Consider the following 9028-nt stretch of genomic DNA (forward strand, 5'->3'; position numbering starts at 1 on the left):
TAGAAGTATTTTATATACCACAATGAAAATGTATGAATTACAGCTACATGCATCAGTGTGGTTGAATCTTGTGAATATAATTTTAACTGAAATCTCAGAAAAACTCCTATAAAATGGTTCCACTTATATAATTCAGAAAAGAGCAAAACTGAATAATTTAGGAGTATAAATATGTGGTAAACAAGCAAGAACAACATAAGGTAAACACAAGATTCAGTATCATAGTTTCCTGTGGGAGTTAGGGGGAACAGTGGATTATTAGGCAGAGTGATAAGGTAGGGAAGAGGAGAAGTACATATAGAAATCAAGGTATTTAATACTAGTAATGTATTTCTCAAGTTTGGTGTTGGGTACAAGAGTTTGTTTTATTTACATTCTTTATGACTTACACATATTTTGTAAATGCTTATTGCTTTTGTTCAGTATCACTAAAGTATCAATCTTTTATCAGGCTATACCCCACAGTCAGTTGAGCCGCATATTATACTCCCGATATCTAATATAGGCACCTTATTATAATGTTAAGAAAAATTAAAATAAGTGGTTAAAATCTTGTCTAAAGTCATATAGCCTGAAAGAACCAGGATCAGGACTAAATTCATAGTCCAGAAAGGTTTTCACCATCCCATTCTTGTTTTTAATGGTAAATTCTCTTTGAGATATTTTTAATATGAGTTGATTTGCAAGGCTGTTTGTGTTATCATTGTAAATCAAGGTTATTGGAATTACTGGCCAGCAATAGTACTAAAGACAGAAAATAAGGTCACTTAATTACTTCTTTTGCATTTTATTTTTCTTGCTAGCTAAAATAAATCATCTTCTAGTAATAATACTGTTTTAGAATAATTGAAACATTATCCTGAAAGTTCTTTAAGTGTAATTGTTTAGCCTAAGGTTAGAAGTAAGCCTTTTTCAGGGATTTAAGGATAACATTTTAACTTTATTATTTATAATTGTGATTTAGCCCATTTATGTTAAAACTCAGTAATTTATAGAAATTTATTTATAATTAGTCCTTATCTATAATAGAAACTTTCTAAGGGGAATAAAACGCCAAGGAAGGAATTTCATGGATTAAAAATCTCTTTTAAAACACCTGGAAAGAAAACAGGGAAAATCCAATTTGTACACATTTTTCACTTTATTATTCTCTTGCATAATAAGAAATGTATACAGCTATACAAAAAATATATATAGTATTTTGCTACCTATAATTATGTTACCTAGTTTAATTTTAATTGTGATTTTGCTATAATCAAATAGGAGAGTGATCTTAAAAACTATCTCACAAAATTAAAGATAATCATTTAATCCATAATGTGTGGTCAAGTTGAAATTAGAAGGTATCTTTTAAACTGAAAAGTAACTTGAAGATTTTTTGGAGCTCCCTTAAATGATAGCTATTTATAGCAAAATTTTATGTTGTTGATCTTTTAAGTCTTTCAGTGTGTATTAGCATACAAAAGGCACAAAATAATAATAATGTTACAATAATTTCATAAATATTTTGTGATTATGGAGAAACTGAATTTTGGTACAATCTGTCCTGCATGTGTTTGCTTTCATTTATTTAGTATACCTCTGCTTCACCTTTCTCTAAAATCTCCCTCAAAAATGCTGCTTCCTTGGAAAGTGTTACAAGTAAACCATGTTCTTACAATTGCATTTTTGGAGAAGCATGTGGGTGTTGTTGGATTCACTTGAGTAGAATTTTAATTAGATCCAGTGCATTCACTTTTATTAAAAGAAAGTATACTGATTCCTTTTTAGCATGCTGACCATGCTTTATTCTGACAGAGGGGCCCTTTTTAATCTGTTCTTAACTTCTCATCATTTGTCTTTCCCAAATAGTCATGTCACTTTTCTAACTTTCAAATGTTTGCTAATAATTCTTTATGCCTAAACCTAAACTATTATTGTGGCATTCAAGGCCATTTCAAATCTGTTACTGATTTTCATTCCAGCCTAATCCATCATCCCATTCTTCCTGTGCACCATGAACAGCTGCCCATGCACACCGTCCTGGCATGCCAGATTATTCATCATTTCCCATGCCATTATTTTTATACTTTGGATGTTTTCTTGGAGTTGTTCTCTCTACCTGGAATATTCTCCTCCCTATTTCTGTCATCCTTTCATTCCAGGACCTCTGGAAGGTGAAATTCTGGGTTTTTTAAAATCCAGTTTAGAAGACATCTCTGTGATAGCTTTCTTTCCTCCTTTTCTTCTTTTTCTATTCTCCTATAATACTTAAGCTGTGATTCACTGTTCTTACTGAACCTGAATAATACAATTAATTGTATTTCTACTCCTCTGCTACCTTCTGAGTTCCTTGATGACCGTTTTTTCAGTTTTATTAAATGAAATGGTATATCATAGTGCTTAAGAGCACAAATTCTAAAAATCCTCTTTGCACCCAATTTTCCCCTCTAACCACTGTTTTATGTTGGTTCTTTCCTTTATAGCAAAATTCCTTGAAAGTGCTGCCAATTTCTTTCCCATTTCCCTTAAACATGTTTCGGTAAGATTTTATTTGCATCACTCCAGCAAATCACCCTTTTCTGCAAGATGAATGACCCTATGTTGTTAAATTGCATGATCCATTCTCAGTCCTCTTCTTACTTTGCCTGCCATTAGTATTGCACCCAATTTTCTACTCTTTATTGAAACACTTCTTTCTCTCATATTCTAGGGAAAGACTCAGAATATACTCACCTTTCTCTCTTGTTCTTTTTTCAGTTTTCTTGCTGATTTCTCATTTTCAAACCTCTAATTGTTGAGGTGGCTTTTTTTTTCTGTCTATACCTACTACATACCTTATTTCATCCCATCTGGTGGCTTTAAGTATCATCTATACTGGTGAATCCCAAATTCACCTGTTAATGACAATCATATTCTTCCAGGTACTCAGACCAGAAATCCTTAAGACAGCCTTGACTCTTCTCTCTCATTGCCTAGGTTCAAACTTTCAGCAACTTTATAACCTCTCCCTTGAGAATATATGTAATTTTTTTTCACTTTTATCACTCTGGTCCAAGCCACCATCATCTTTCACCCAGATTATTGTAATAATTTCCTAGTTGGTCTCTCTCTTCTACTTTTGCTCACTATAACCTATTCTTTATACAATAGCTAGAGTGATACCATTGATATTTTTAAGTGGGCTCCTGCTCACAATCTTCCAGTGGCTTCTGTTTACCTCAGAAGTAAAGCTAATGTTTTTCCTGTGATCTGCAAAGCCTTATGTCATCTGGCTCTTCATTTTTTCTCTGACCTCATTTCTACCCTTCTTCCCTTTGTTCATGTCTATGCCAGATACACTAATTTCCTTAATGTTCCTTGAAAATACCAGAAACGCTTCTCTACTCAGGGCCTTTGATTATGCCACATTCTCTGCCTGGAACTCTTCCACAGATAGCCACTTGGTTAGCTCACTCTCTTTCTTCAGGTCTTTTATTCAAAATTATTATCTTTGAGATATCCACTATTTACCATCACTCCTCTCTAACCTTTCATATCTGCTTTCTCTCCTCTATCACCAGGTTTTCATCAGCTCTTACCATCTAATATATTAATAGTACATGTTTTATTTATTTGTGTTGTTGATCATCTCCCATCTCAAATGATTTTTTGTTTCCTTTCGTTCACTTCAAGTAATAGAACCAAAGAACCTGACTCGAGAGTATTTTAGAAAAGCTTTTGAAAGAGGATAAATCAGACTTTGATTATTCTGTAACTATTCTCCAGATTGTTGTCCTAAAGTGCAATGATTCTGTGAAAATACCTAGGAAGAAAAGAATTTCTTAAAAGTGAATGCCTCATGCAGTATCCTCCTCTTTAAGACTTCGTATTTATATTTTAAAGACTCCTAATAGTTTGGTGAGAGACAGCAGTGTGTCACCATTAAGAACATAAGCACAGGAGCTCTACTGCCTGGTTTCTAATCCCAGTATCCCCACTGCATCATATCAGTGTAGTCTTGGGCATATTATTTTATATCTTTTTGCCTAAGTTTTCCCATCTGTAAATTGGGGTTAATAGCAGTACCTACCTCAAAAGGGTGTTTTGAAAATGAAGTTAAAATCTATAAAGTACTTAACAACAATGCCTGGAACATACTGAGTGATACTTTATTATTATTAAAAGAAATCTCTTTAACTCTGTTGAAACCTATGCTTACTTGTTCATACAATCTTTCTTCTCCCAACTATATATAGACAATTAAACACTGTTTTGTGGAGCCCACTCTGAAAAACACAGGAAAATCATGAAAATAATTATTCTGATTTTTAGGGTCTCATTTGGGATTTAAGTGATTATTTGCCTAGCAACTCCAAAGGAAATAACAATAACAAAATAAATATTTTGTCATAATTTTAATATCACAAATATTGATAGGGACTATAAAATATTTTCGAGAATTCTTTTGAAATATTAATATGTTTAAATGTTAATATTTTCTTTTAACTACAGTAAACAGTTTATCTTAGGAACACAGTATGACATCTTTTCTCTTTGGTGAATGATTTTTGCTCTCCTTTTATTCTTTTCTATCATGTCTGTTTAATGACAGAAGTTTCTGTGCCCATAAGCCTCCATGTGTTAAAAATTTCTTCTAGACTGAGCTATTGTTACATTAATACTTCTACATGGAGGCAACATAAAGAAATTATAAGTTTTTATTTTAAATTATTAAATATGAAGAGTAAAACATTATTGGACCAAAATGCCATAAATGATACTCTCAAGAAACTGTACAGATTTTTGTGAATTTTCTTTTATAGCACGTTCTCTTATAAATAAGACTGCCATTCCTGAAAAATATAACACACCCCATATTCCTTTTGTGAATAATCCTCTTCTGCCCTTTTATTTTCTGTTTAAAGATTCTTTGGCTTACCTCTTTTTCTTCTGTTGCTTAACTAATACAATTGCAGTATTTAGCCAGGTGCAGTGACTCACACCTGCAGTCTCAGCTACTCAGAAGGCCGAAGCAGGAGAATGGCTTGAGCCAATGAGTTCGAGGCTGCAGTGAGCTATGATCATGCCACTGCACGCCTGCCTGGCCAACAGAGCGAGATCTTGTTTCTAAATTAAATGAATGAATAAATAATTTTTAATCACAATATTTATCCTTGAAACTATAGACCCTTCTAAATACTAATGAATGAAATATTTCCCTTTCCTTGCACCTACAAAAGAGCAGATTACATTCTACATCATAAAATCACTTTGCAGATATTATTTTTAAGATTACTTTATGAAACACCAAGCCTTCTAGAAATTCGTCTCATATCATGCAAAAGTAATCTCTAACTTCCAAAAGTTCTAAAGTCTAATTCGTTATACTTAATAGTGGTAATAATACTATACCTGATATTTCTGTTTTCTGAAAAATATCCTTTTTTCTTGAGCCATGTACTGTATATTGAATATTTTATTTTATCCTCAGCCTTATGAGATAGATTTAACAACACCATTCTACTGATGATCAAGAAGAGGCAAAGAGGTTGTTTAATAAGGGTAGAGTGCAGATTCAAGCTTGTTTCAGTCTTTAGTTCAAAACCTATACCAACTACTACACTATCATGCATATACAACATTTAAATTAATTTTTTTAAATGAATGAATAAGCAACCTAATTAACATGTATAACATTTGGAAATCATAAACATACTTCTGACTGGTCCTAATTGCTGATGAGTTTGGGCAGTAAGTCTAGCAATAAATGACTTGGGAAGAACAAATCCCTTCCTATGAAGTCTATTCCCTCATATAATTTTTTAATTGTTAGAATTATTTAGTATCCCATAGTTTCACTAAAACACTAAAATTCTGTTTCCTTAATTATAGCAGGAGGGTCTGCATAGCTTTTCTGTAAGAATATGTACACACACTTTGGTGTGGTGTCATGGAATTTGTTTTGCTGTTTACCTGTAACACAGAAGTGGCCATTCCTCATCTGCAGTTTGACAGTATTGAGTATGAATCCTATTCAAGTAGTATGCTGGAGGTAATATTGACTGATAGTTAATATCCCAGATTATGAAGTCAGATGTTGGAAAGTTTACTTAACCTCTGTCTACTTTAAAATCTTTAAAATGGGGATAATAATGGGACCTACCACATGGGGTTGTTGTATGGATTAAGTGAGTAAATGAAGCAAAGGATGTAAGAATTGCTGGTACATAGTAAACAAAATTAATACTAGCTATTATTTGTATTGCTAACTTTGCACTTTCTCTTACATATTTCTTCAGTAGCTCTGTATTTTAAATTACACTTATTTGTATAACTAAGCCTTCCTATATGTTTATCTATTATACTTGAATACAATAGATAGACCTATTTATTATATTAATGCATTTTTCTCTTATTGTGTAACTAGATGTATTTGTTTCTGCTAGCTGAGAGATTATTTATTTAATTCATTTATGGAGATCCTGCTGTGTGAGGTACTATGCTAGGTTCTGGGGATATTGTTACGAGCAAGACAGCTATGTTCCAGCTGATTAAAGTAGTAGTCTCAAACATATTTTTACGCTTCACACCTCTGTCAAGAAACATTTCTGAGCATGTATGCAAACATGAATATTTCTTTATAAGTGGTATACATGTCTCTCCACTAGCATATTATATAGATTTTACAGTAAACTCAGAAATTGAAATTTAAAAGAGACAAAATAGAAATAAAAAATCTTAATATTCTCTTTTCCTTTGGATGTGTTCACCCACTTTGGATAATTCACTGGCTTAAAATATCAAGGGGGAGACGATCAGAGAAACAAAGAAGAGAGAGTATGTGAAGGAAAAGTTCTCTGTGTTAGGAGCCCAACTTCTGGAGGGCCAGAAAAGGCTTAACTAAGGAAGCAATATTTGAGATAGGATCTGAAAGGAGGAGTTTGGTGTTTCCAAAGCAAAGGGATTGAGAATATAGTGTTCCAGGAATAGTGTTTGTAGCTCAAAGCATGGTGTGTTCAAGAAACTAAGAGAATGCCAGTGTTGTTGAGGAGGCAGTGTCATAAAGAGGTGAAGTAACATAATCACATCACCAACTTTCTAGTTCTAGTTGAGTGATTTTTTTCCTGTTATTGCTAAAAACAGGTCTGAAATAATACAGATGAACAAAGGACTTAAAGAAAAAGTCTTATATAGCAAATTACTGCTTAACACACTAAACGCAATCTTATAATAACCATACTGTGATACTTTGCTACAGTAAAAAGTAGTGTATTTTGAAAGGGAAAACTAAAACAAGGCCAAATTAAAATTGAAAATGTGTCTCTTATTTTCAAGTAGTCTGAAGGACAACACCCAGGAAACAAATCAATACCACCTATACTTATACTATATTCTCTCTTACACTTATAATGTTTAATACTTATTTGGGAACATTTTACTCAGGGTCTTTTAACTGTATAATAAAAGCAAAATCTAGACTATAATACCAGTAATTATAAAAGCAATATTAATGAAAGTAACAACAACAGCTTACATCATGGCTCAGTTCTGAGCACCTTATATGTGTTACGAAATTTAATCCTCATAGTGACTCTATGAAGTAAATGCTATTGATATCCCATTTTAATGAACAAGAAACTCACAGATGATAGAGGCAGTCTGACTGAAAGCCACCCTCTTATGTACTATTCTATGCTTTTTCTCAAGAGCTACTCTATAAGACAGTGAAGAATGGTATAAAATTGGAGCCAGAATAACTGGCTTATGGGAAATACTTAAGTACTTGTCCTTTTGGATTAAAAAAAAAATCAAAGCTTAACAACTTTTTTAAGCTGAGCAGCAGGAAGTTAATACTAAATGGCATATTTTCCTGGCTACACAGTGAAATCAATTATTTTGTGATCCATAAGATGTATATCTATTATATGGTATCTGTTACACCTAAGATGTATAGGATCTGAGAATGATGTGTATGTGTAGGATCCTGTATGTGTAGGATCTGAGAATGATACAGAAACCTACAAAAATATATTTTCTGCCTTCTGGAACCTATGCCTATTCAAGTGACTGTTAAATCAAGGCAGTGATAAATAACAAATGAATGGAAGAATTGTAGGGGCTATAGAAATTCAAAATTAGAAAAGATTATTATTAGTCATGTTACCAAAAAGAACATGTACATTTACACTTTATCATAAAGGAAGGCTTCAGTTCAATTAAGTTGTAGAAGAGAGTGGGGAACTGTGTAATCCATTAAGAGGTAACTGCATGAGCAAATGTACCAAGGCAGAAATGTGGAAGACAGCCTGAAACAATTAGTAGACTGATCTAAGGAGAAAAAACTAAACACTGGAATGTAATGGGATATGCGGTTGAGAAATGTGATTATAGTGGGCCCTGATTGTTTAAGGAGTCTCAAATTTATCCCAATAAATGGGAGAGGTATTGACAGCTTTTGGAGCAGAAAAGTGACGAAATAAAAAGGCTCTTAGAAAATAACATGTAGGAAGAAGTGAATAAGAGAGACTTCAGTTTTAGAGGTCTTAATTAGGAAATAGTTGGAATAATCAGGACATGATGTAATAAAAAGTGGAATTGAGATGCCGTCTTGAAATTAAGCTGAAGAAATATGTTTTGAATATATTTTAAAGGAAGAATTGATAGAACATTATGTCTAATTAATCAGAGGTGTTAATATTTATATTGCCAAGAGTAAATGAGTTTTTATTCCTTGTTTTTGATAATTCGTAGTTAATTTTTTTATCCTCTCGATTTTTACATTACACCTAAATTGTAACCAAAGTTGTGAGATGTGGTACTGTAGCATTGTATTGTTTAAATTCAAAACCATCCCATGCTACTTTGTGTACATTATTAATAAGAATTTGCGGCCGGGTGCGGTGTCTAACGCCTGTAATCCCAGCACTTTGGGAGGCCGAGGCAAGCAGATCACGAGTTCAGGAGATCGAGACCATTCTGGCTAACATGGTGAAACCCCGTCTCTACTAAAAATACAAAAAATTAGCTGGGTGTGGTGGTGGGCACCTGTAGTCCCAGCTACTCGGGA

The 9028-nt window shown here is 33.1% G+C and overlaps 1 protein-coding gene across 2 annotated transcripts in view; it reads left to right on the forward strand.

Moving 5' to 3' along the window:
* Positions 1–9028, forward strand: part of METTL25 (methyltransferase like 25) — a 123086-nt gene that overhangs the window by 91045 nt on the left and 23013 nt on the right. The window lies entirely within an intron of this gene.

The sequence above is a fragment of the Hylobates moloch genome, unplaced genomic scaffold, assembly GCF_009828535.3.
Source record: "Hylobates moloch isolate HMO894 unplaced genomic scaffold, HMol_V3 SCAFFOLD_12, whole genome shotgun sequence".
In the NCBI taxonomy this organism is placed as follows: domain Eukaryota; kingdom Metazoa; phylum Chordata; class Mammalia; order Primates; family Hylobatidae; genus Hylobates; species Hylobates moloch.